The sequence below is a fragment of the Salvelinus sp. IW2-2015 genome, linkage group LG37 (genome assembly GCF_002910315.2).
Source record: "Salvelinus sp. IW2-2015 linkage group LG37, ASM291031v2, whole genome shotgun sequence".
NCBI classification, from domain to species: Eukaryota; Metazoa; Chordata; class Actinopteri; order Salmoniformes; family Salmonidae; genus Salvelinus; species Salvelinus sp. IW2-2015.
In genome coordinates this window covers 10,587,374-10,615,369 of record NC_036876.1, presented here as the reverse complement: position 1 = coordinate 10,615,369, position 27,996 = coordinate 10,587,374, and the positions used below count along the sequence as shown (strand labels likewise).

At 43.8% G+C, this 27,996-nt stretch overlaps 1 protein-coding gene across 1 annotated transcript in view; it reads left to right on the top strand.

Annotated features, from left to right (window-relative positions):
* The window catches only part of LOC111960445 (nuclear factor 1 B-type-like), an 88,624-nt gene that overhangs the window by 14,898 nt on the left and 45,730 nt on the right, over positions 1 to 27,996 (top strand).

Genomic DNA, 27,996 nt, shown 5'->3' with positions numbered 1-27,996 from the left:
TTGAATGAGAACTTGAAATACAGAAATTAACGTAATGCCTATAAACTCAAAAGTAGTCATAGTATTTCTAGATGTTACGATAGAAAGGGATCTTTATGTTGTTGTAAGAAGAGGAAACTGACAAGAACCCTCATTTTCTCAGACCAATACCGCACTGCGGATATATATTCTGGCAAATAGGGTTGTTTTGTTATTCAACCTCTTAGGTATTTGACACTTAACTTTTCTTTACTACATGAACAGCTATTCCCTTAACCTTTTGTTACATTTTTTTTTACAAGTGGGAATTTGAAAGTTATTTCGAACTCCCTGGCCCACAATAAATGCTCCAACGATAATGCCAACACATGCAGTAAGGTACCCGTAATGCATTGGCTGTTGGAGAAAAAACGCAGACAGTCGAGCTAGCTCATTGTCATGAAAGGCAGAGCCTCCATTTTGTGTTTGATAAGTGCCAGGGAAAGCAGAAGGCACAGCAGAGAGACAATAATGGTTGCCACTGGCACCATGGTTGGCATCAGACCCTCTTTTGTGTCTTTTGTAGGGCGCYGCTGATTCTCATGTCTAGTTTGCATCTGCCGCAATTGAACTGTTAACAAATGAACAGTGTCAGACAGCACACCACAAAATGTCTCAAACATGGTCCACTGATATCATGTAAGGAATAAGAATTTACAAAGCACACTACCGGTTGTGTTAATATAATTGGTTGAACTACAATGTGTATACATGCAGTTACCAAGTTGGGGAATCGTAGTATTTGAAAATATGTTTTTCAGTTATGAATATTTGTCCCAACTGATGAAAAATAATCAGCTTTTCCCATATTGGCAGCTTACCATATTTATTTTTAGAGTAGCCTAGATACCATATAGCGAGCCTTCATTTGCAATAGGACTGACATTCTGTTCGCCATTTCTTTTGAATGAGACCTTCGACAATTCTTTCAATAATTTTTTTTATGCTGAGAGCAAAGGGCAGTCTTTGGCATGCCGTTACCAGTGCCCAGCTTTCTAGACAATGTAGCCACATTGTGGTAGCGTGCGGGGCGGGCGCCATTTTGTTTGCGCTGTGCCAGGCAGGCAGGGAAAACGCCAGTAACGGTTGTTAGAGGTTCCGAGGTTGGCATCAAACCCTCTTTGTCTGCTTGCAGCGTGCCTTTGATTCGTTGGTTGGCATCCGCAATGCAGTGGGCACGCTGGAAAGTTTCTGACTGTGGCAGAATGGGGACCGCCATGCTTTTGTTCTTCTGCAACTGCATGAAACAAACAAACAAACACAAAGAAGAAACGGCCAAACTGCTGCCCTGCTTTGACAGAATATGGCATTTCCGTTAATCGTTAGGAAAATAATATGTCTTATGTCCCATGGTTTCTTAGATTTTTCACCTTATTACATTTCAACTATAGTATTCTCCCAGGTGAATTATACATTTTTTGTAATATGTACCTACATTCAAATCTGTTAAGAGTAACCCTCTTAAACTATTTGGTGCCAGCTGTTTCTTTATGTCTTCTTATGTAATGTTTATGTAATGTTGAGTTTGAGCTATACATATTTATTAACTTTGCAGGGTTGATGCCCAAGAAAGGTCGCTGGCTCGGTGAGTGAGTGGGTCATTTTAGAGAGGTTTCTCAACCCGCTGTTGTCAGGCATAGATGCGCTTAGCTGGGCAAAGTCTGCCCTAGCAGCACCCATGTGCATGCCCAGATGAATGCCAGCTGGAAGGGGGTTGGGGGCAGGGTGTGGGGGTTGTGGGAGCCATTGTGCCAACCTGCCAGTCTTTTTCAATGGAAACCCACTGGCATGGGATAATACCCTTCGCCATGTGCTGGCGCTAGCTGCTAAAACTAGTAACCACCTTGTGTTCATCAAACATTTCTCGCTCGTATTGTAATTTAGATTCTTTTTTGTTCCGTTTTGGATGTTTCGCATATCAAATATTTCTGATAATAATTCGATTTGCTCAAGTCAGGACATGGAGATAGGGCATCTGCTCATTCAGTTTCATCACTGTTTCACAAGCACAAGGTACCATTGTGCTTATCATATATGAACACACGAGGATACTGTAGACTCATTTGTCCAAATATTCAAATAAGAACGCACACCATTTACTCAAACCAAAGCTCTTGATTTCCATTAGATTTCTGATAAATATCTGGGTCTCTATAGTAGCTAAACAGTGATTGTGATGACTAAGGGAACATTTTGAGGAAGGCTTTGAAAAAATTGTATCCCAATGCCAGATCCCTCAGTGGATTTAATAGATTCTGCAGTATTTATTTAGTATTTATCTGACTTGGAATACGCTTTTTTACGCTTTGTGTTTGCTCTGATCTAGGCTAGGAGGAACACTATTGTTGAAATATAATCAGAGCCTCAAAAGACCAGTTATTTAATATGAATGAAGGGCCTCTTATACATGAAGAGCCTGTCTGAGTGCTTCTCTTTTAGATAGCTGGCCCCTCTGATGTCATACCCCACTAATGAGGACTGTGAAAGAAAACTGATGTCTATAAAGCTTGTGTCCCAAAGTTGTTCAGTTGTCTGATTTTGCTTTTAATTTAATTTAAGTTCAAATTTCATAATTTTATTTCTTGCATAATTTTTTTCCCATCCAAAATCACTCTTGTAAAATTCATTCAACTTTTAAGGAGATCAGTGATCTCCGAGTTCATGTTAAAATAAAAAAACTACTTAACTCGTAGCCAGTGAAAGAACAGGCTTGGTTGATCCACGGTAGGATCCCATGAGGTCAAGGGCTAAGTCCCTTCCCCTTATCCTAGTGCTGAAAGTTAACATGGTCGTAAAAACATAGTCATATTTTCACTTCTCTAAACCTTCCCCCATTTCATTCTTCAAGTTTTTTTTTGACAGTCCTGATAGGTCCTGGATCCGGATGGATTACCATCTAATACGGTTTGCCATGTTAAAACGACGGCTCTGTTTTACGATAGCCAGACCATGGAATGGAACGCCTCGACCTTGGCTAAGAGATGTGGCGGGGTGTCCTCTGAAGTTTAATTGCGCAAAACAGATCTGTGAAAACACATGGTTGGCCCCAAAGCGCGTGAGTGGAGTAGGGAGCTTTTGGCCTAAGGGGGTGATGCGGGACTACCTACAAACCACCACCCCCCCCTTTGAACCCAACAATTGGGGTCAGCCGTCGTGCTTCCCAGACCACCAGTAGTCCCCTGACAACCATTTGTCAGTCTGCGCCCCTCCCCCTGTCCGCATGTCAGGTTTTCGAATCAGTGAGTGGGAGAGGCAGCAGAAGACGTGCTCCCTCCCAGGTTGGCAGGGTGTCAGTGTTGGTTGGTTGTCTTCTCTGGTCATTGGCCGGCTGGTTGCGCTGCACTGCGTGGGGTAGCGCTTTGAGCTGTGTGCCCCTCGTTTTCCAGCTGGCTGCATTTGAGGCATGGTCAGGGGGAGTGAGTTTGACCTCTCGACCTCCGGGTCACAGTGGAGGTCTGTGGCTAAGCACTACACCCACCCCACCCTCTTTCCCTCCCTCCCTTCTTCCTCCTCCTTTCTCCTCCTCTGCCACCGAGAGTTGCGGCACACTGCCCAGCCCTCTCTGACTGACTCTCCATCAAGTCACCCCCAGACTCCTGTGACAGCTGCTTCAGGCCCAGGGCTCATAGCCAGAGAAGGATGGCTGGGAGGATGCCAGTAGCGGGAAACTAAATCGTTGCAGGCACACAGTGTTAAGGACACCACCATTCCATGTTTTTTATTTTTTTTGTGGTTAGGATGACAAAGAGCTGTTTTGTTAGTACAGTACAGTAGTCCACTTATTGTTTGAGTTCCGTCAATAGAAGCATGGTTAACCTTTGGATGAAACTTGTTTTTATGTACAGTACAAATTCACTATATTGAACGTGAAGAGGGATGGTTTGTTCATTTTTAAAATAGGTTTTTAAAGTGTAGATTATACAACAAGAATAGTTCCAATGTAACAGAGGAGGCTTCGTCCTGAATTTAGCTAAGACATTCTGTGAAGGCTTTGTTCAGCGTGAACCACACAAGCCTGTGCTGCTCAGCTCTGGCTCGTCTCATTAGTATGCTGTTGGGCCTGCGGTGAATATCTTACTCGGAGCCATAACCTATCGAACACATTCTCCCAGTCTAATCCACTTAGAACAAGTTCCTCTCAGCTCTGCTGCCCACTTTATTGATTTCCTCTTCCTGCTAAACATCCCTCCCCCTTCCCTTCTCTCTCTTCTCTCTGCTACTCTACTCTTCTACCCTGTTGCTGTGTAAATTATGTGGTCTTACTTTCAGCTACATTTAGTGTTGGTAAAGCTCTCTCTCTTTAATTATTTTCTTTTTCTTTTTCTCCTCCTTTGTTTATGGTCTTTGCCCTGCACTCTCCGACGCCAACTCTGGTTCTCTGAAACCAGGTTTTTACCACGCAGTATCAGCCGCATTGCATTAGCACCAGGGTTTTGCTCTGGCAAATATCTCAAGGCTTAAACAACCCATGTTACCTCCTTAGCCCTCTTTTGTGTGCACCGTGTACATAAATCTCCATGGAAACAAGACAACTCCATGTAGAGGTCACAGCCCTATGCGGATGCCTGCTTCTCAGCCAACTTCATCACTCATTTTCACTCTCCAAAAGGAATCCGAAAATGTGGCCCTGTAACTGATATGAGAAATGTGGAAACTCCTTTAGCACATCTTTAGGCCTTTTGTGGTGTTTTTGATCAATGTAACGGTGCAGGTGAAGACAGGAGTCTGATTGGAGAAAGGAGTTCAGAATTTATTCCAGAAGTTGACACAGTTTGTAGGCTACATACGGATTTTTTTGTTGGTTCCAATAGCGGTCAGCTCATAGAAATATAATTATATTTATGTACTATATTATACACTGAATGTACAAAACATTTAAGAACACCTTCCTAATAACTGTTGAGCACCCCAGAAGTGTTGCAGTTCTTGACACAAACCGATGCGCTTGGCACCTACAACCATACCCCGTTCAAAGGCACTTCAATCTTTTGTATTGCCCATTCCATGTCTCAATTGTCCCAAGGCTTAAAAATCCTTATTTAACCTGTCTCCTCCCCTTCATCTACACTAATTGAAGTGGCTTTAACATCAATAAGGGATCATAGACTGACCAGGATTCACCAGGATTCACCTCATGGAAAGAGCAGGTGTTCATAATGATTTGTACACTCAGTGTATATAGTTTATCTTATGGTTAAGCTCCATCAGAGTTTCCCAGGCTTTGTGAGGTTAGCCGAATACATTTCAACCCCCCCTGAGACCACTTGACAGGAGGGCTGGTGCCACCCCTCCTCCTAGCTAGTCCCTGTCCCGTCCGCCAGCCCTCCCAAATGAAGACAAATGGGTACATTGACCCCCTGTCCCACACCGCACATTGTACACTACCTCACTGTCCTGGCTTACAAAGACGCTGCTGCTGCCTCGACTATTACCATCCAACGGCTGCAGTCTGCTCTGCTCTACTCTATTCTGCTCTACTCTACTCTACTCTACTCTACTCTATTCTGCTCTACTCTACTCTACTCTGCTCTACTCTATTCTGCTCTACTCTACTCTGCTCTACTCTATTCTGCTCTACTCTACTCTACTCTGCTCTCTACTTCTACTTCTCTGCTCTACTCTCTACTCTGCTCTACTCTATTCTGCTCTACTCTACTCTACTCTGCTCTAACTCTATTCTGCGCTACTCTATTCTACTCTGCTCTACTCTACTCTCTGCTCTACTCTACTCTGCTCTACGCTACTATATCTGCTCTACTCTACTCTATTCTACTCTACCTCCCTCTTCTCTCTTTCCTTCTCTCCTTCTTCGACCTGCCAGTGTGCCTGCCTACCAGGCCTTATCTGACAGCTGTGATTATGGATTTGAGCCAAAGAGAGAGCGAGAGCAATAGAGCAAAAGATCAGAGGGGAACCGGAGGAGGATGAAAAGAGAGAAGGAGCTATGTAGACCAACATTTAGAACCAGAAAGTAAAAGTATATTATACAATACTGGCCAGATATTACGATACAGAGAGCGATAGAAGCATGGGAGAAGCATTCTTCAATGTAAACTGTCTTTCAGATCGAGAGCGTGCAAACACCAATGTGCGAAAATAAAGGGGTGGTGGGAGGTGTGTGGGGGTGGGGGGGGTGGGGGGGGCAGGAAGGGCCAGACAATCGGGGGAGGTTTCCAGGGAGACGGTTACTTCCCCGTACCCCCTCCCGCTTTCCCCATCAGACTCTTTTCATTTGGAACAGGCCCGATCAGAGGTCTAGAGTGATGGTAGTCTCGTCTTTTGTCTGCATGTACAGTACCCCCGTCATTGTATGAGTTGCCAGGTTTAGGACGAATAGAGAAAAGGGAATCCATTACAGTGTTTGTGTGTGAGTGTGTCTCTGCTTGTGAGCGAGCGTGTGCCTGGTTGTGCGTGTGTGTACGCGCATGTATGCATGCATGTGTTTGTGTGTTGGGGCTAAGCGTATACTGCATGTTGTTTGTAGGGTGAATCCCCAGTGGAATGCTGGATAATGTCATCCCTTGGGTCAAAGAAAGGATATGGCGTCTGGGGCTTGGGAATGGGTGTTTGGTATCAGTTAGCGCCCCATTGAGCTGTCAAATTCTGTAGAGGCCCTCTGCTCCTCCCTCACAGATGTCTGTGGCACTAAAACCACCCTCCTGACATTACGATTTAACTAAAACCAGTCTGATATTAGGATTTTAAAACAAATTCAGCGCAGCAGTGTAGCTGAGTATTTTGACCTGTGCGATTACCTAATTTAAAGCAGTAGGATGAGACAACACTGTTAACAAATCGTATCGTGTGTAAAATGCGGCCATGACGTACGTATATTGCCACTTATTTTTCATTGACGTGCTCTTTTTCAAAATGAATCAGCAACAAATCAGGGGGTAAAAAATGAATATGTTAAAGCCATGGTGATTTACTGAAGCTCAGTGCTTCTGCTGACATGACTAAAAAATACTCAAATATTCATGATATTCAACAAATTTGTTCTACATGATGGAAAAGATGAATACATAAAAAAAGATATCCGATTTTCTATGATTGGGAAGCAGATTTCCCTGAAACGTGTTCTAGCTGCGTGTGGACATCCTGTAGGGTGGAACAAGCAGAAAATGAATCCCAAATCAGTGTAACTACAGATGTCAGAGTATGTCTGGACAGCTACTTTCCCCCTGTGATACATATCCTCGTTCACAACAGCTAGAGACACACATACAACCCCCCCCCCCCCCCCCACCCCACACCACACACACACACACACACACACACACACACACACACACACACACACACACACACACACACACACACACACACACACACCACACACACACACACACACACACACACACACACACACACACCACACACACACACCACCACACCACACACACACACACACACACAAAAGGAGAGACAGAGATTTTCCAGTTGGAAGTTAAGCCTACAGGAAGAGAGAGATTGGTGCAGAGGAGTGAGATATTCAAAAAGTTATTTGACAGATGGTTTATTTGACAAAAAAGTCTATTTCAAGTGTAACCAAGAATACATACATGAAGTCAGGCATGCAATACATGAGAAGATATGTGAGGACCAACATTTGAGTCAAATAAACATAAGAAAAAAATAACATCTGATCTGGTCATTATCTAAATTCAGCCTAAACATACACTTTTGCCTCCACCACATTAGCCAAGAATGTTTAATGCCATACTCGGCCTACTGCCATAATCAGTTTAATATCAAATTATTAGGGTTCATGCTGTCATGTTTCACCTTACTCTGATTATCTTAATCGGCGTAAGGTTATTATTAGAGTAAGCGTACGCAAATGAAAACACCTGGATTTTTGAACAATCTTTCAAATTAGTAGGACAAGTAAACGCCAGTTCCAGCTGCATATTTGTTCTGCGCATGTGCTAGCACCCGCAGCACAAGCCTCCCTATTTTGCGTGAGCGAAGTGAGTTTGGAGAAACTGAAAGTATGCATCATAGAAATAGTTTTCACATACAAACTGTATATGTCCAAACTCAGAATAAAAAATAACATTGTCACTGTTGTAGAATGTTTTTATTTTGATTGGCGATTTTAGATCAGCTTTAATATTGCAGATAGATTGTAGCTTCCATCAATGTAATTGTCTGCATCATTTTTGTAAATATATACAGTACCAGTCAAAAGTTTGGACACCTACTCATTGCAGGGTTTTTCTTTATTTTTACTATTTTCTACATTGTAGAATAATAGTGAAGACATCAAAACGATGAAATAACACATATGGAATCATGTAGTAATCAAACAAGTGTTAAACAAATCAAAATATATTTTATATTTGAAATTCTTCAAAGTAGCCACCATTTGCCTTGATGACAGCTTTGCACACTCTTGGCATTCTCTCAACCAGCTTCATGAGAAATGCTTTTCCAACAGTCTTGTTTTTAAGCCCTGGATTTATAACCCCTTGATATTATTGTTGGATCTGATTTTAACAGCTAACATTTCGATGGCAATAATAAAAAGATATGCCGATAGTGGACAACCTTGTTTTACTCCTCTTGACAGTTAAACATTTTCTGATAAGAAGCCATTATTGACCCTTTTACACCTGGGGTTACCATACAACTTTAATCCATTTTAAAAGAGATTCTCCAAAATTGAAATATTCCAGGCATTTATATATAAACTCCAGTCGTATTTTATCAAAAAGCCTTTTCAAAGGCAGCTATGGATACCAGACCTGGTTTCCCAGATTTTTCCTAGGAAAAGCTATGCATTCCTCTATTGGATCAGGCATAAATAACCATGCAAAATACACTCAACTTAAATTGAAAGTGATGCTGTTTGGAAACACTGATGGAGGTCAAACAGTTGGGTTCTTATCAGGATAACTCAAGGTGCCGAACTGGCCAGTCTAATAGCATTCATTAACCCTTCAATGGCTGGTGAATTATAGCATCTAGGACGAACATTGAGCTTCACTGAAGTGGATTTTTCCCAACCTGATGGCCGAGTTGATCTATATCTCAAAACTGTCAGAGTGCAAATCAATCATTTTGCGATGTCATGGTGAACGGTTAGACATGGTTTGTGTTGGTATGACCTCAGGATCATATTGAAGAAGAGAGTGAGTCGAGGCAATTCCCTGCCATTTCTCCCAGAGACTATGCATGTGATATAGCCCTCTGAGCTAAAGCCTAGGCATCAACCCGGGGAGCTAACGCAAGTCTTCATGTATCAGGCACGTTTACTCATCCCACAAGTGTACAGTGCATTTGGAAAGTATTCAGAACCCTTGACTTTTTCCACATTTTGTTATGTTACAGCCTTATTCTAAAATTGATGAGGACATGTTTTTATTTAATCAATCTACACACAATACCCCATAATGACAAAGTGAAAACAGGTTTTAGAAATGTTTGCAAATGTATTACAAACAAAAAACAGAGATACCTTATTTACATAGTAAGTATTCACACCCTTTGCTATGAGCCTTGAAATTTAGCTCAGGTGCATCCTGTTTCCATTGATCATCCTTGATGTTTCTACAACTTGATTGGAGTCCACCTGTGCTAAATTCTAGTGATTGGCCATAATTTGGAAAGGCACACGCCTGTCTATATAAGGTCCGACAGTTGACAGTGCATGTCAGAGCAAAAACCAAGCCATGAGGTTCGAAGGAATTGTCCGTAGAGCTCCGAAACAGGATTGTGTCAAGGCACAGATCTGGGGAAGGGTACCAAAAAATGTCTGCATCTTTGAAGGTCCCAAGAACGCAGTGGCCTCCATCATTCTTAAATGGAAGAACTTTGTAACCACCAAGACACTTCCTAGAGCTGGCCACCCGGCCAAACTGAGCAATCGGGGGAGAAGGGCCTTGGTCAGGGAGGTGACCAAGAACCAGATGGTCACTCTGACAGAGCTCCAGAGTTCCTCTGTGAAGATGGGAGAATCTTCCAGAAGGACAACCATCTCTGCAGCACTCCACCAATCAGGCCTTTATGGTAGAGTGGCCAGATGGAAGCCGCTCCTCTGTAAAAGGCACAAGACAGCCTACTTGGAGTTTGCCAAAGGCACATAAAGACTCTTAGACCATGAGAAACAAGATTGTCTGGTCTGATGAAACCAAGATTGAACTCTTTGGCCTGAATGCCAAGTGTCACGTCTGGAGGAAACCTGGCACCATCCATACGGTGAAGCATGGTGGTGGCAGTATCATTCTGTAGGGAGACTAGTCAGGATCGAGGGAAAGATGAACAGAGCAAAGTACAGAGATATCCTTGATGAAAACTTGCTCCAGAGCGCTCAGGACCTCAAACTGGGGTGAAGGTTCACCTTCCAACAGGACAACGCCCCTAAGCACACAGCCAAGACAACGCAGGACTGGCTTCGGGTCAAGTTTCCGAATGTCCTTGAGTGGCCCAGCCAGAGCCTGGACTTGAACCCGGTCGAAGATCTCTGGGGAGACCTGAAAATAGCTGTGCAGCGACGCTCTCCATTCAACCTGACAGGGCTTGAGAGGATCTGCAGAGAAGAATGGGAGAAACTCCCCAAATACAAATATTTGTCACATGCGCCGAATACAACCTTACAGTGAAGTGCTTAGTTACAAGCCCATAACCATAACCAACGATGCAGTTTGAAGAAAATACCTAAAAAAGTAAGAAATAAGAAAAACAAATAATTAAAGAGCAGCAGTGAATAACAATAGCGGGGCTATATACAGGGGGTACCGGTACAGAGTCAGTGTGTCAATGTGCGGGGGAACCGGTGTCGAGGTAATTGAGATAATTATGTACATGCAAGTAGTTGTTAAAGTGGCTATGCATAGATAATAACAGAGAGTAGTAGCAGCGTGGGTAGGGTGGGGGGTGGGGGGTGCAAATAGTCTGGGTAGCTATTTTATTAGCTGTTAAGGAGTCTTATGGCTTGGGGTAGAAGCTGTTTAGAAGCCTCTTGGACCTAGACTTGGCGCTCCGGTACCGCTTGCCGTGCGGTAGCAGAGAGAACAGTCTATGACAAGGGTGGCTGGAGTCTTTGACGATTTTTAGGGTCTTCCTCTGACAGAGCCTGTTATATAGGTCCTGGATGGCAGGAAGCTTGGCCCCGGTGATGTACTAGGCCGTATGCACTACCCTCTGTAGTGCCTTGCGGTCGGAGGCCGAGCAGTTGCCATTCCAGGCAGTGATGCAACCCGTCAGGATGCTCTCGATGGTGCAGCTGTAAAATCTTTTGATGATCTGAGGACCCATGCAAAATCTTTTCAGTGTCCTGAGGGGGAATAGGTTTTGTCGTACCCTCTTCATGACTGTCTTGGTGTGCTTGGACCATGTTAGTTTGTTGTTGATGTGGACGCCAAGGAACCTGAAGCTCTCAACCTGCTCCACTACGGCCCCTTCAATGAGAATGGGGCGTGCTCGTTCCTCTTTTTTCTGTAGTCCACAATCATCTCCTTTGTCTTGGTCACGTTGAGGGAGAGGTTGTTGTCCTTGCACCACATGTTCAGGTCTCTGACCTCCTCCCTATAGGCTGTCTCATCGTTGTCAGTGATCAGACCTACCACTGTTGATCAAGACACTGTTGATCATATAGACAGCTACGAAAAAAACTGATGAAAACTCTCTGGGTAAATAGTGAGGTCTGCAGCTTATCATAAGATACTCCACCTCAGGCGAGCAAAACTTTGAGACTTCCTTAGATATCGTGCACCAACTGTTGTTTACATCAATGCATAGGCCCCTGTCCCGTGTCTTACCAGAGGCCGCTGTTCGGTCTTGCCGATAGAGTGTATTATTAAGGTCGTCATTCATACACGACTTGGTGAAGCATAAAATATTCGTTTTTAATGTCCAATTGGTAGGATATACGTGCTTTCAGTTCGTCCCATTTATTTTCTAGCGATTGAACGTTAGCTAGCAGAACGGAGGGCAAGGGCAGATTAGCCACTCGTCGCCTGGTCTTCACAAGGCACCCTGATCTTTTTCCTCGGAATCGCCGTTTCCTTCTCCAGCAAATCAGGTGTGCCAAGCTTATAGTGTCATTCCCAAGAAGACTCGAAGCTGTAATCGCTGCCAAAGGTACTTCAACAAAGTACTGAGTAAAGGGTCTGAATACTTATGTAAATGTGATATTTCCGTTTTTAATTTTTAATACATTTGAACAAATATTTAAAAAACTGTTTTTGCTTTGTCATTATAGGATATTGTGTGTAGATTGATGAGGGGAAATAAACGATTTAATCTATTTTAGAATAAGGCTGTAACGTAACAAAATGTGGAAAAGTCAAGGGGTCTGAATACTTTCCGAATGCACTGTATGTGCTCCACCAAACCAACTCTGTTACAATGGAATAATAAGGCAGATAAAGCCACAAAAAGGGCATTTATGACAAATGGCAGCAGCTGTTCAAACTAATCTCTCTGTAGCTTTCACAAATGGCGTCCAATTAACAATGAGCCACTGTGGGGTCCTAATCCACGCTGTAGCCAGTCTGCACTGCAGCCAATCCGCACTGCAGTCTGCAGCCACCTTCTGGCCGGGGAAACTCTATGCTCTGCCTGTTGAGTTCCATGGACTGGACTGGAGGATGTGGGGGCCTACCCTGGCTTCAGAGTTGGGGGACTTTAGCCTGCTAAATTTAAGCCTAGGGATTAACGTGGGGAGCTAATGGAAGTTGGCTATGTTCTATTTCTGTGGATAGGAATGTGAATGAGTGCTCCCCTTACAGTTTTTTAGTTCTCGTGTCTTTGGGTTACATTTCCAGTAGTTCTACAATGATAAACTGATGATTTCTCTGGACTCACACAACTTTGTGTAAAATATCCAACCTCCAACCCACTCCTGAAACTGTTAGACTATCACAATGTCCCTAGACACCACTGAGTGTTCACATACATCATGTTTCCAACAGGCTACTGGGAGTATTGTTGTCGGAAAATATCTTGTTTGGATGGGAACCGTCTTGGATTTACTCTTAACTTACAATAATAGCTCTTGTCATAAAATGTATTGACCTTTCTTCATAAATCTGAATCAGTCTGCATTGGTGTTGGTCAATCCTTGTTACCAGGCATACAGTTGGTGTTGGTCAATCCTTGTTACCAGGCATACAGTTGGTGTTGGTCAATCCTTGTTACCAGGGCATACAGTTGGGGTGTTGTTCAAGCCTTGTACCAGGCATACAGTTGGGTTGGTCAATCCTTGTTACAGGCATACAGTTGTGTTGTTGGTCAATCCTTGTTACAGGCATACAGTTTGTTGTGTTGGTCAATCCTTGTTACCAGGGCATACAGTTGGTGTTGGTCAATCCTTGTTACCAGGCATACAGTTGGTGTTGGTCAATCCTTGTTACCAGGCATACAGTTGGTGTTGGTCAACCCTTGTTACCAGGCATACAGTTGGTGTTGGTCAACCCTTGTTACCAGGCATACAGTTGGTGTTGGTCAATCCTTGTTACCAGGCATAGAGTTGGTGTTGGTCAATCCATGTTGCCAGGCATAGAGTTGGTGTTGGTCAATCCTTGTTACCAGGCATACAGTTGCAACCTGTTTCTTTCCCAACTCAACTCCGCTTCCACCACATTCTCCATTTATGATTCCACACCACTTTACTCTTATTTCTATTAATCATCAGTCCATAGAAATACAGAAAATATATTTCATTATACACAGCTACGAACGCCTGCCTTGTCCCAGTTGGTGATCTCTTGGTCATCATCCAAGAGAAAGCCAACAAGCAGAAGCTTGAAAACTTGGCACTGTCTGAGAACTGGGGTAAGTGCAGACATTGCTCTCCGCCCTTCCAAATGACACAGAGTAACTGGTGGAATGTCAATGAAATGAATGAAATGAAATGGAGAGAGCTGGAAAGAAATGAAATGAAAATGGGTTTTGGTAGTGAGGCCTGGCAATGGCAGAGGGTTTCAAGGGCAGTGCCAACTACTATGAATGGAGAAAACCACTAGAGAGAAAAAATAGTTTGGGCTTTTTTCATTCCAAGAATAATTAACCGCGTCCATGCAGCCCTTCTTGTCATGGCGCTTAGCCCTGTTGGACAAAGCCACAAGTCACTGTAGCAGGCTAGCAGCAACATCCCATTTCCACCGTGGAGACCGATAAGGAGAGGGGGTAAAAGGAGGGGGGTGCAAGGCTGTTTCAGCTAGCTAGCTACTTACTGTATGATGAAAGTATGGAGGGAGAGGGGGGGCTGTACAATTTGAAGAACCTTCTTTTAGTGTTGCACTGCAATAATGTACATTCAAATTCACGTTCTCAAAACCTTTGCTGAAGGTGAAAAAAAAATGCTCATTCATTTCTTGCCGAGTGGGACCAATGTGTTAGGCCATTTTAAGATTGTTTGATTTAATAATGATGACAGAGGGATATACAGAAACAGATAGAGTGTACAGTATGAAAGCACATGGATGTGTGTGTGAGTTCCCCAAGAGAGCTTATAGTTAGCTGGGATCACTGGTTTTGCTGAAAGGTGGATGGGGCTGGGGGGGGGGGGGGGGGGGGTGCGGCGGGTTAGTGCTTAACGTCATAAATCTCTGGAGTTGTATACTGTAGGTATCAAAGCATACCGGGACTAGAGGTGTGAGATCGGAGAAGAGCACCCGTGGCTGGTTAAATATATGTTTATATATAGGAGGAAACTCAACTCTGACTGAAAGTTCAGAGCAGGGTCGAGAGGACATACGTTCCATATCACAATGCGCCCTGTCACGTACACAAACTGCACCGTGTTAATGGTGAACCGTCTGACTGTACTGTAACTCAACGGCACTGTTTCTTCCAGCATTTTACTGTGCCTGTGCTACGGGGCTTGAAAGTGCATGTCATGTCCATGGAAGGGAACCGGTTTGAATTACCCACCATCTGTATGTATCCTATCTGTTTGAAGTTGCGTTGACAACTCGTTGAAGCTTATTTGTTGTGGTGAATATAATCATTTAAAAAATAAAAAGCACTTTATCTCATCTCCTTTCAGTGTCAGAACTGGCATAGGATAAAATCCATGAAACAATGATCATCGTAGTTATCAGCAAATTCTCAGCCCTGAGACATGAAAAGAGAAGAAAGCCCCATTGACAGAGATTTGCTCGCCAGTCTTTGCGCGTGATCTTTAAGAAAAGACTTAGTGTTGCCGCTAGCCAATAAGCCCCACCTCCTCCTCTTCCATCCTACCGTCTATATGTCTTTATACTCCGGCAGCTGGGGGGGGGGGGGGGGGGGGGGTTGGTGTGGTGTGTGTATTGTAGGAGTGCGACGGTTGTGTGTGTGTATTAATCGGAGCGGCTGGGAGGGGGGGCGACAGTGTATGTATCTGTGTGTGTATTGTCGGGGTGACTCTGTCCCATGCTCTTAGGCGGGCGGCGGGCCCTGCACGGGGCTGAAAAAAGGGAGCCGTCACCTGCCAGACTAGAGGAATGTTAATGCCGTGGCCCTGGTAATGGGATTTAGTACACACCGTCTATGAGGAGGCGATCAGGAACTCCCTCTTATTGTTCCCCACACCGGACTGGGACCTCTCAATAGAAGACGTGTCTGTGTTTATACAACCACTCAAGTCTCAATAAAGACTGTTTACAATGCATGTGTTTGTGTGTGTGTGAGCGAGAGAGAGTGTTTGTGTTTGTGGGTTGGGGGTGTCTTTGTGAATCTGAACACATGTGTGTTTAAGACAGAGAAAGTGGGAGGGAGTGTGTGAGTTTGTCTTTATCTCTATGGGAAAAGGTCTTTATGTCAGGGTTTGATGGTAGCTAGTTAATCTCCTCTGGGTTATATACAGGTAACTGCCAAAATAAAGGAAACACTTGAGTAAATGAGGGATACAAAGTATATTGAAAGCAGGTGCTTCCACAAAGTGTGCTTCCTGAGTTAAACAATTAAAACCTCCCATCATGCTTAGGGTCATGTATAAAAATGCCCAGTTGCCCATTGTTTTGGCTACCGTGTCTAGCAGAAGAGATCTCCTTGAAAAGGGGGTCTCAAAGGAGTATAGTCGTTTTAAAGAGGTGTGTGTCCTAGTCACCAGATCTCAACCCAACACTTATGGGAGATCTGGAGTTTCTTGTGGAAGAATGGTGTGCATCCCTCCAATAGAATTCCAGACACTTGTAGAACCTATGCTTATGGTGGCCCAATGCCCTATTAAGACATTATGTTGGTGTTTCCTTTATTTTGCCAGTTACCAGGTCTATTGTCTATCTAGGTCAGTGGGTTACTTTGTATGTAGGTGTGTCATATTCCTTGCATGTAAGTCCCATACTCATTATTTTGCACCTAATTATGCTAATGCTAAGCTCTAGCTAAGTATTGCAATTAAGTTCAAATTGTGATTAGCTGCCTCCGGACACCAAAGAAAACTTTGTAGGCATCCAAAAAGATACAGGGAATTTGTATGCGTTTTACTCAACCCTTTGAAAACTTTGTCAGAAAATTATTCTAAAAAAACAACTCCCAGCTTAAGTTTCAGGGATTTAATGTTTGTTATAAAACATCCATGTCTATTTGAAGGTCAGAAGTAATATGGGGCACTGTTTTTAGGGCGGAACAGTATGTTAACTGGTACCATTATGGGAGGTAATGGCTCTGTGTTTGTGTCTGGGGCAAGAAGTAGAATCAAGCTTCGCCGCCCCTGACATACTTGTTCCCCTCGCTCCCCTTTTCTGGGCCTCTCTCGCTATTTCCACTAAGTGATGGCTTGAGCTGTTTAAATGTCTCTCCGCTAAAATGACCTAAATTCCTTCATATTCACCTCAGAAGACCCCTGCCGTAGCAACCAAACCTGCTTTTTCCCTCTTCCTATGTGAGCTTGGTTAGAAGCTAATGTATGGTTTGTCTGTGTGTAAAAGTTCCTTCCTGTACATGAGGAAACTAAGAAAACTACCCCACCCCCTCTCCCCTCCGACCGTTCCTCCGAACAGAGCTAGCTGCACAAACAATGACAGTCTTTTTTTTCATGCTTTTGGCAGGGTGACTTGTTGTGGTTAGATAAACTGTTATTTAATTGTGTTTAATCTGTGTTAAAACGAGGCGTTTGGAACAATTACCTCGTGTGGGTTTCCCAACAGCTGTTCTGTAGCTTTTTAACACGTTTCCCAAATAGAGAGCGCTTGTCCTTTTAAGGGTTCTCTCTAGGTGAGTGAAAATAAAATAATGCTTTATGGAAACTGAAGCTGTCCTTTTTATCCTGATGAGGAAGTCTGGTCAGTGTTCACATTCCTTTAGAAAGCATGCCAGGATTACCTTTCTTCTAGTGATAGTATACCTTATGTCCTTTTCAACCTGTTTGAACCAGTTTTCAAACTAGTATAGGCTCAGTCAAAATGAAAGTTAAACACTTCGCACCACTAGAGACCTTTTTTAGCACACATCTCAAAGTTGCTGGCTTGGTTGTAGCCTATCCATGTATAATGCACCAAGCAGATGCAAGTGATAATGGACGCCGCCATAATTTCCCATCTTTCCTTGCCTGCCAGCTGTGTGCTATTGCATAAACGATGGTCTGCATAGGCACCTTTGGGCTAGCAGAGCTGTCCGTGGGTTTGTACCTGCTCCAAGCAGATGTTGTTGGAACTGGCCCCCGGAGCCAAACATAGGAGCCAACCAGTGACTTCGACTTCAAGAGGAGTTCAGTAATTGGAGGAGAGCACTTTGTGAATGCTATTTTGTACCGTATAAGGGAACTCCGAAAATATATGCACGCACGCACACATAGGTTCCAGAATTCAGAATACATTACTGGAAACATTCACTACAAATACAGTCTGCGTCTGTGACAACTAGGCCAGACGTCCGCGAGTGTGTGCGTGTGTGCGTGTGTGTACGTATGTCCCTTTGGTTTAGTATTCATAATGAGGTGTTGCGTTACGTGGACTCTATCTCCTGCGCTCTTCTCACTAACCACCTGTGTAAACATGGGTGGTTTTATGAAACGAGCGGTTCCAGGGAAAGACCCTTCCCTCTCCGGGCCTGTTGTCAGAATGAGATCAGTAAATGCCTCGCTTTCTACTCTCTCTCTTTCTCGTTTTTTCTCTTTCTCTCTCTCTCTCGTTTTCTCTCTCCTTCCAGAGTAGAACAATGTGGTCACTTGATGAAGTCCCTATAGGAGGTAGTAGACCAACATCAGTAGTTGGTTACCTGAATCTTCTCTGTAGTTGGAGTGTACTAGTGTGTGTAGATTACACGTGGGGCATTGAGAGGGGGGCTTTCCTTTTAGGTCAGGATGACTGCCAGAGTATGACTTGTGCTAACATAATTGCAAAAGGGTTTACTGATGATCAATTAGCCTTTTAAAATGGTAAACTTGGATTAGCTAACACAACGTGCCATTGGAACACAGGAGTGATGATTATAATGGGCCTCTGTACACCTATGTAGATATTCCATAAAAAATCTGCCGTTTCCAGCTACAATAGTCATTTACAACATTAACAATGTCTACACCCTATTTCTGATCATTTTGATGTTATTTTAATAGACAATTTTTTAAACTTTTCTTTCAAAAACAAGGACATTTCTAAGTGACCCCAAACTTTTGAACAGTAGTGTATGTGTTACTTTGTATATACTCAAAAGTGACCTGAAACTACAACCTGCCTGAATGCAAACAATAACCGCTTTTGGCTTGAGAGGAAACAGGGTTGCTGGTCAGTACATCGCAGATACAGCGCTGAAAACACACACAAACTCAAAACAGATCAGGAGACGGAGAGAGGTCTGAGGGAGGAGCCGACCAATGACAAGCTGCTGACATCATCCCCTACGGCTCACTTCACTCCAGTCAGTGGCCCAGTAACACTGTCACTGACTGAACAGTACCACCTGAAGGACTTTCCACACACACACACACACACACACACACACACACACACACACACACCACACACACACACACACACACACACACACACACACACACACACACACACACACAGAGCCCAAACAGCTACCACCACCGCCGCTACTGCTGCTTTCAATTTCACCACTGTGGCCTTGGTTAATGGCTTCAGCGTTTTGCGGTCTGCCGACACATATGGTCCGTGTAGTCATGGTGTCCCCATCCCTCCAGTGAGGGAGCACGTGGGCGTGGGGGACACAGACAGCCTACAGCCGGCGAGCCTCCATAATAGTGGCACAGTAACAGGGATGGGGTATGGCTTTCATTATGGACACTCTAAGGAACAGATTCTCGAGCCAGGCCCATCACCACCGCAGAGTGTGGAATAAGTACACTCACCCGTATCCACATCGGCTTGGTTTAAAAAGACAATGTATTTTGTTTATGTTCACTTTTCCTACCGTTCCTACATACGAGCGACAATGGAGTAGCTGTAAATTATCATTGAAGTATTCATACAACCACTTCTACCCATGCTTATTGAATCACAATAAGTATAGTCCTTTAATACTAGCTTCAACTGATATGACTACTCTAACAAGCTTATAATTGCTGTTACCCTCAACAAAGTTTCTCTTGAAACATTACCTGTTACCATCATCATTGATGCCATTATCACAAATGTAGTTATTTGTGATCATTTTTCTATTACTACAGTTTCCTTCAGTCTGACCTAAAGTGAAGGTTATTTGGGGGACTACAGTACAGCTTGTGGTTACTTAGGTTCGTCCTTGTTGGGTTTCCTTATCTGGCTTTGTCTGGGCACACATCTTGGGACACAAAGCGGCCATTTTATGCCTCCTCTCTGGAGATAGTGTTCCAGACACGACCCAAGCAACAGAGCCTCTGAGGTAGAGAGTGGGGCTGCGGAGCAGGGGCCACCGCAGCGCGACGACTTATCCGCCTTCACGACTTATCCGCTTCCTCGACTTCCACCATACGATACATGTGCACTCTCCTTACTTCTCTGAGTACGCTCTGTCCCTGGGCCGGGGTAAAACGATCGGSAAGGGCAGATGATGTCATGCCAGAAGAATTCAGATATATCAAGCCCGACGGTATAGAACGTGGTGTGAGGCAGGCCGGCCAGCGGGCCTGGACTCATAAGCTCTCTGGTTCAACAATAGTTCAGAGCTGTTTGTTGTTCCCCACAAAACATGTGTGAACATAACTGCAGAAATACATTCTGTCCTTTTACTAGAAAGCTGAGAGTAGCTGTGAATAGATAGTATAGTTACTCTCTTGTACAGTTAGAGACATGCTAGAGACTTGGATAGTACTGTACTACCCAGCACTTTAAGAGTTATGTTTGATTCGCTGTTGTCCTGCCTCAAACTTAATTTGAGAGAGTGACGGCAGAGGGCTTGTTCAATACACCATTTGACCCCATCCCTACCAGAACGGCTCACTACACTCCCGTCAGTGGCCCAGTTACACTGTCACTGACTGAACAGTACCACTGTTGATGCCTCAAGTCCTCAACTATCTGCTTCATTAAATAGTACCCGCAAAACACCCGTCTCAACGTCAACAGTGAAGCGGCGACGCCGGGAGGCTGGCCTTCTAGGCAGAGTTCCTCTGTCCAGTGTCTGTGTTCTTTTGCTCATCTTAGTCTTTTTATTGGCCAGTCTGAGATATGKCTTTTTCTTTGCAACTCTGCCTAGAAGGCCATCATCCCGGGGTTGCCTCTTYACTGTTGACGTTGAGACTGATGTTTTGCGGGTAGTATTTAATGAAKCTGCCAGTTGAGGACTTGTGAGGCGTCTGTTTCTCAAACTAGACACTCTAATGTACTTGTCCTCTTGTTCAGTTGTGCACCGGGGCCTCCCACTCCTCTTTCTATTCTGGTTATAGCCAGTTTGCGCTGTTCAGTGAAGGGAGTAGTATACAGCGTTGTACGAGATCTTCAGTTTCTTGGCAATTTCTCGCATGGAATAGCCTTCATTTCTCAGAACAAGAATAGACTGACGAGTTTCAGAAGAAATGTCTTTATTTCTGGCCATTTTGAGCCTGTAATCGAACCCACAAATGCTGATGCTCCAGATACTCAACTAGTCCAAAGAAGGCCAGTGTTATTGCTTCTTTAATCAGAACAACAGTTTTCAGCTGTGCTAACATAATTGCAAAAGGGTTTTCTAATAATCAATTTACCTTTTAAAATTATAAACTTGGATTAGCTAACACAATGTGCCATTGGAACACAGGAGTGATGGTTGCTGATAATGGGCCTCTATACGCATATGTAGATAATCCATAAAAAATCTGCAGTTTTCGGCTACAATAGTAATTTACAACATTAACAGTGTCTACATTGTATTTCTGATCAATTTGATGTTATTTTAATGGACAAATAATGTGCTTTTCTTTCAAAAACAAGGACATTTCTAAGTGACCCCAAACTTTTGAACGGTAGTGTATATAAATTGGGAATAAATACTTTCAATTGTATGAAGTTCTGGAAGCAGTATCTTGGACTTGTTAATTACCAATTGCAACAGTTGTCTAAACTCCCTAACAAAGAGCAATACTTCATTGTAATAGGTAATCTCTTACCAGTTTAGCCCCGTCCTTTTTCCAGACAATATTTGACTTGCATGTACACGTAATCAGGAAATGAGCCACCATACCAGGCCGAAAGTCACCTTCTGTTATCTTAGCTTCACCTTTCCCCTCACTGTACACAGTACATACGTGTAGTGTCAAGTTCTGCCATGGTTAACTTTTTCCTCTCATTCCTCAAACTCTGTGTGTTCGAGAGAAAGATTACATTTGATTAATACCAGCTCTGGGAATAACCAAATGACGTTATTCTTTACGGGGAACAAAGATCATGTTTAGTGCAGTTTTCTGTTTAGTCGCTCAAAGGAAAACATGGTGTAGCTTGTAAACATTGAGGGGGAAAACAAAATGGCCGTATCCTGTCCATCATTTTGATGTCATGGTTACAGCAGCAGATTTCTGGTTGTCTTTTGAGTTTGTTAAAGAGTACAGTATCTTATATTATCCATGTAGGCTGTTTTTTACTTCCTCCTTCAACTTTCCATCAAAGCCTCACTGGAATATAACCAGGGGAGAATCCCGCTGCATTGAATGTATTAGTTCAGGGTATTGTGTTACATAAAGCATACTTCAAGCATTGTGATTGTTGGCCATTTGCAGGAAGCACTCCGATGATTTGATTTAACACCAAAAATATACCAGCCGGTTCCTTTCCAAAGTCCTGGACATTTTGCTCTTGAAGAAATGCTTTGCATGCTATACTGTATTTGACGCATCTTTGTCTCAAAGCATGTTTGTCTCTATTATTTGCTAATTCCTCCCCCTGAATCCATCCAGGTGGCTTGCTGCTTACTCATCTAGCTCTATCAGGTGTTCTACTCCAAAGGAACATTTCCCGTACAACGGATAAGTTTCACTTCCTCGTCAATGCCTTAGTAAATCATACACCCACGGCAAAGCCAGATAGAGATCCTATACAGACCGAACTGTGTCTGTTACAGAAGGGAAAGCCCGGCTGTAAGGCTTATCTCTCCGGCTCCAGCGTCTATCATCTGCTGCCTACAGACAGAGTGCTCTTTCATTCACTCCCCTGAAAGAGGGCTCAGAGAGAGAGAGAGCGAGCAAGAGATTTAAGGGGCAGCATTGTTTGTGTTCTGTGATGCTTAATCACTTTTGATTGGACACCATATTAAAACTTTGGCCCTTGCTGGGAGAACTTAGTGACTGGTGGGCGAGCTCGAGCGCACGCACACACACACACGACAGACAGCTTATGGCAGACTTGAGGGGGGAAATGGTTGGAGGTGGCTTCTGCTCCCACTGGCTTTGTGCAAGCAGGGAGGAAAGAGGGAGAGAGACAAAAGCTGAGCAGCAAAGGCTTCTGGTACAGAGTTTACGGGCTCCACTCAAAATGTAATTGTGTGTTTCTTAGTGTGTCACTATCTCTTGAAACAGTCCTTATTGGGAGAAGCTATAGCATCAGGGAAAGCTTTCTGAAGACCTTTAAGAAATCTTTGCCTTTTGGCTTTGGTGGGTCTACCTAGAATACTTCAATGCATATTTTCATGGCTTATCAGTGAGAGAAAAGTATTGCATTTCCATCTTCAAACTTGTCTTTTCCCATGAGCCAGGGGTATGACAGTCTTCCCCACCACTTTCCTTCCTTCCCACACAACCTTTCCCTCAATCTCCATTACACTGAAGGACTGATTACACATATGTTTACATATTCCATAGAGCCCTGAGAGAGGAGATAAACCACTTCTGATGCTTATCCCCTAGCCACAATGTGGAAACCACTAACATAGAACATAAACCAAGGGTTGCAGCAGCCCTTTSATGTCTTAAGTGCCAGTGGTGGGTGTTTGGCTTGTACCTTAATAGGCAGGCTTAGGGAAGGGGTGGCATGGCGTTGTTTGATATTGTAGGCTAACCTTAAGAACATGTCTGCTTAAAGCAGGGGTGGGCACAAGGTTGCCCACGTGGACGATACTATTCAAATGACTTTTGATTGTGAATGTAAGGGTTGTGTCCATTGTAGAAATGCTTGATACAGTATATGTACTGCAACTAAGACATGGTCGGYGTTTTGGAATGAGCATATGCAACGGGAGAGGTTTTTGATGTGAAAGGGAGTTAACGACTCACAGAATGGCTCTCACAAAGCATGTGCTGGGCCTACTCAAAGGGGGACATGTATTTACTAGTGCTGTTCCTCTGGTTGGTACAGTCATGTTGTCACTTTCTGTAGCTTGGTGTGGTTTGCAGGCCATTAGCAGTAAATGTGACCCGGCGAAATATCACCCGCCCTAAAAATACCCCCTCACACGCGTATTTCTCATTTCTCATTCACATATAGCCCCCTGAGAGTTTCTTCTTCTTAGGCCACTGCAGACCAGTTCTGCACAGCTGTGGATGAGATTCAACTGCTAAAACCATCAAGACATCGAATGTCGAGTACATTTTCTGGTCTCGAAACATCGCATCCAGTGAAAACTTGCAGTTTTGGACGCGGCGTCAGACGTTTTTTTGCCGTTGTTCTTTTCTTTTTTCACTGCATGTTTTCAACCCTTCCAAGGCTATGCAATACATTCCCATACGTAGGCCTACAGCTAAGCCAGGTTTTAATTTCCCACATAGCTCGCACAGCGCACCACCACAGCCCTGTTTTAATGAAGTGCAGATGTGAATACGTGTGACCTTCACCTAGAGCTCCGTACAAGTCAACCAGATTATGCTGCAGTTGACCAGATCAAATGAGGTAACATTGTTTATCGCTTCAACATTTCCCACCAAACTACGAAAGTTTCTAATTTAACAAACCTAATTTAACCCTGTGTGGTAAAGCTGTATTCAATTGCCATCAATGTTTAAATCAGTAGCCATTACCTCAAATTGACATATTTGGGGCTTCCTATTCAAATGTAATTTTCTTGCCTCTCATCTCTCATTGTATACCTTCCCCAGAGCATAGGACATCTTGATGATATACAAAAATTACTTGATTACCCTCTCTCTCCCTACACCATAGAACACTAGTCTGCYAGTGACGAGTTAGCCTAATAAATATAAACCTAATCCACTAAGTGTGTGAGCTCATCCCTCTTAATTTGTTTGCTGCTTCTTCCTCCAACGAGGATATCCTCAAGTGACGCTCTAAGCCATGGCGTCAACAACCCCAAGTGACTGTCTAATACTCTGTCAGATACTTCTCTAGCCTCTTGATGATTGTCTCTCGCCTTTCATTGTGTTTGATGGGCTATATTTTCCTCATCTCGTTCTCCAAAGACTCCTGATAAGGCGGCCATTTTAAGTGTGCAGCAACATTCGCTGTCTGACTCGGGTTTAGTTGACTACTTATTTACCCACATGGGCAGAGCTGAGCCAAACTTTAATTATGAGTGACCCACTTCCAAATATGTTAATTCGTTTTTAAAAACTCAAATTATTTACTGTCTAGAGATGACGACAGCTGTCCTATAATGCTCCTAAGCATTTCATACTAGTTTGTGACTACTCAGCATTTATGACTTACACCTCTGTATACAAGTAATCTGTCGATTTGCAGAACTGTGATGCCGAAGCGCTGCTTTGACTTGTCTGATGTTTGGAAACCTAATCTGTAGTAAAGCATGAAAAGAGCTCCTTTTATGAGGTGATAATGGACTGCTAATTCTTCTGGAAGTTAAGCAGAGTGACCAATTGTTCAGTCAATGGTTTTATGACCTATTTGACTTATGACCCTGTCCACACCAGGGTTAAACAGGGCAGCACCTTGTCTTTTCAAATTCACGCCTACTCTCTGTGGGTTTCTTGGAATGTGTGGTCTCACTTTTACGGAACAGCAAAGTACATTTTGGCTGTTTGTTTGCATTGATTGTATCACCTGCAATACCAAAACACCAACCGAGAAATAAAGCAGCTATCATAATGTATTGTTATGCTCGAGACTGGGGTATTTAAGTTATAAATAGGCGATATACTCAAACCAGATACCAAATCCTCTGTACCTGATAAATGGGTCTAATTACGCAGTAAATAAGGTGTTTACGAGTTCTATTGGTGGCCCTTTGGCTTTGGTGACGCTCCCTTTTCCTCAAATGCATTCCAGAGGCTCTTGGCCTCGATATACTATTATACTATCTCACTACGTTTGGATCTGTTGCCTTTTCCTTCCTTCGCCGGCACACACCACAAACCGTATCGACTTCAATTAGCTATTAGCCCTGTCGTCCTCTCCCTTGTTTCCAGACCGAGGCATTTACTGGCAGTTGTTCTGTTTATGGTTTCCCCTGGCCAAAACGTGCATAAAGAGCATCGGCGGATGAAATGAGACATGATTTAGTGGCCTCATCACAATGCGGTGTGGCAGTGCTGCTCCGGCAGCCAGCTTCCTACCTTTGTGTGGACGAGGGCCCAGGGGTGCGGCTAGAGGATACATGGCCCGCGCGCCGGGCTCCCGAGGCGGGGAAGGAAGCTCGGTGTCAAAGGCGCTCAGCAGTCGCTCTCCCTATTATCTGGGCCAAAGACACTCGCTCCTCCATAGTCCAGCAACATTAGGGCTTTCCTTCGTATGGTTGAGGACTATGACCAATAGAAATGTAAAAGTTGATACTTAAGTCATTTTATATAGTTATAGTTTATGAAAACGACAATACTTACAAAATTGAGTTTAAATTTGAACCGTTTCTTTGTGTCGAATCGTCAGGCCCTAAATGCTGGCTCCTCCTCATACTGCTGCTTCTCCCTCCTCCTGTAACCTTGAGAGGAGAGAAGCCTGTGCAGGCCCCAAGTTCAATGAGTGCATAAGGCATATTTTCGCCGAGCGTGCCTGGGCCGCCCCCTTCCAAAGTCCCCCCCCCCTTCCCTCCCTCCTTCCATACTTCCCCCCCTCCTGAAACGTTTCACAGTCTCCACAAAGGGTATACATTATGTGTAAAAAAATTATTCCATATGATCTGTGGAATTCTCTCTCAATTGATAATAAAGCCTGCCTTACCTGCACTGTTCTGTTGTTCGTGTTTAATCTATGACTTGCTGACTCGCTTGTATAGTTAAGCAATAAGGCCCGAGGCGAGAAGGTGTGGCATATGGCCAATATACCACGACTAAGGGCTGGTCTGGACACAGTAAAAATACATGTTTTGTCGTACCTGTGGTATACGGTCTGATATACCATGGCTGTCAGCCAATCAACATTAGGGGCTCGAACCACCCAGTTTATAATAGCTTATATAACGACCTCCCCGGGAAGATTTTTTTCTGAACTCTGAGCTGCGCTGTCCTTTCTACTCAGCGTTGTTTGCTGTATTTGCTGTTGCTGTATGGCCTCCCGGAGTGGCTTGGCCCACTGCTGGCATGTGTTTAGAGGAGTCCTGGTGTGTTCCAGGTGAGCCATGCCAAAGCTCAAGTGGCTTGGACCTGGCCCCAGCACTGCAAATGGGAAGTGTTTCGACAGGTCTGTCAACTAGCCAGCCAGGGTGAGGACCAGGACTACTGTACATGCCTGCCGTCGGTGTCAGTCGAGAGATAATGTTTTCACTTTTCTTTTTTCAATGAACAAAAAAACTTGTCCTCACTGCTTTCCAAGGGCTGGTGTTTTCGGGGGATGTTTTTAAGCTCAATAGATTTATGATGTGGGAATCCCATTAATTTGGTCCTTGTTGACATTGCACATACGTTTGTGGAAACTATCTGAATTGGAAAGTACATTCAATGCAAAGCCGACATATTTAATTCAAACTGAATGTAATGAGCATATCAGCAAACAGTATTGTTCCTACACACATTATTTACATTATCTCCTATCTGTCTGTGTAGACATTTTGGTGTAGACATTTTGGTGCAGACATTTTTGGTATTTGACTGCTTTTTATTATTCATTTGGCTTTTTTCACTCTGGTTACTTTAACACAGTGCAGATATGATGGCAAAAATGATTATAACTCCAAATAAAATGAATAAACAATGAACTACCATAGCATAAAATCAGCTCAGTACTACAGAGCCTACCTGCTAGTTTGTTGATAGCACAACATGTTGCCACTTTTGTTAAGCGTTTGTACTTGCCGGGCGTCTGGTTTAGACATAGAGTGTGGGGGTGGGGGGTGGGGTTTCCCCCAAACGATGGAATGTGTCCCGAGGCTGAAATAACAAATGCATTTGATGCTAGGTTGTTTAAAAAGGGTTTAATGGCGCCCTGTTCTAGCCCTTTGCATTTGTCTGAAGGTGAGGAGACAAGGTGTTCTAGAATGGAAACAATTTATGTTTGTGGTCCGAGGCACTCGCTTGCAACGTTTTCCGAGGCACACACTCGATTGCGACGGTGAGGGGTGATTAGGGAGGGAATCAGATCACACTCAGGAGAACACAGAACAACGCTAACAGTAACACACAGGGCAACTATTCCCCTTCTCATCCCTTCTCTTTTCTTCCCTTCCCTCTCTGCCCTGTTGCTTGGGACCCTGAGAGTGAAACATGTTCCCCTCGAAACAATACACGAAGGCCCAGCTTTGCCCCGCGGTGTATACCTTCCTGAACACACACACACACACCCCCGCTACCCCTCC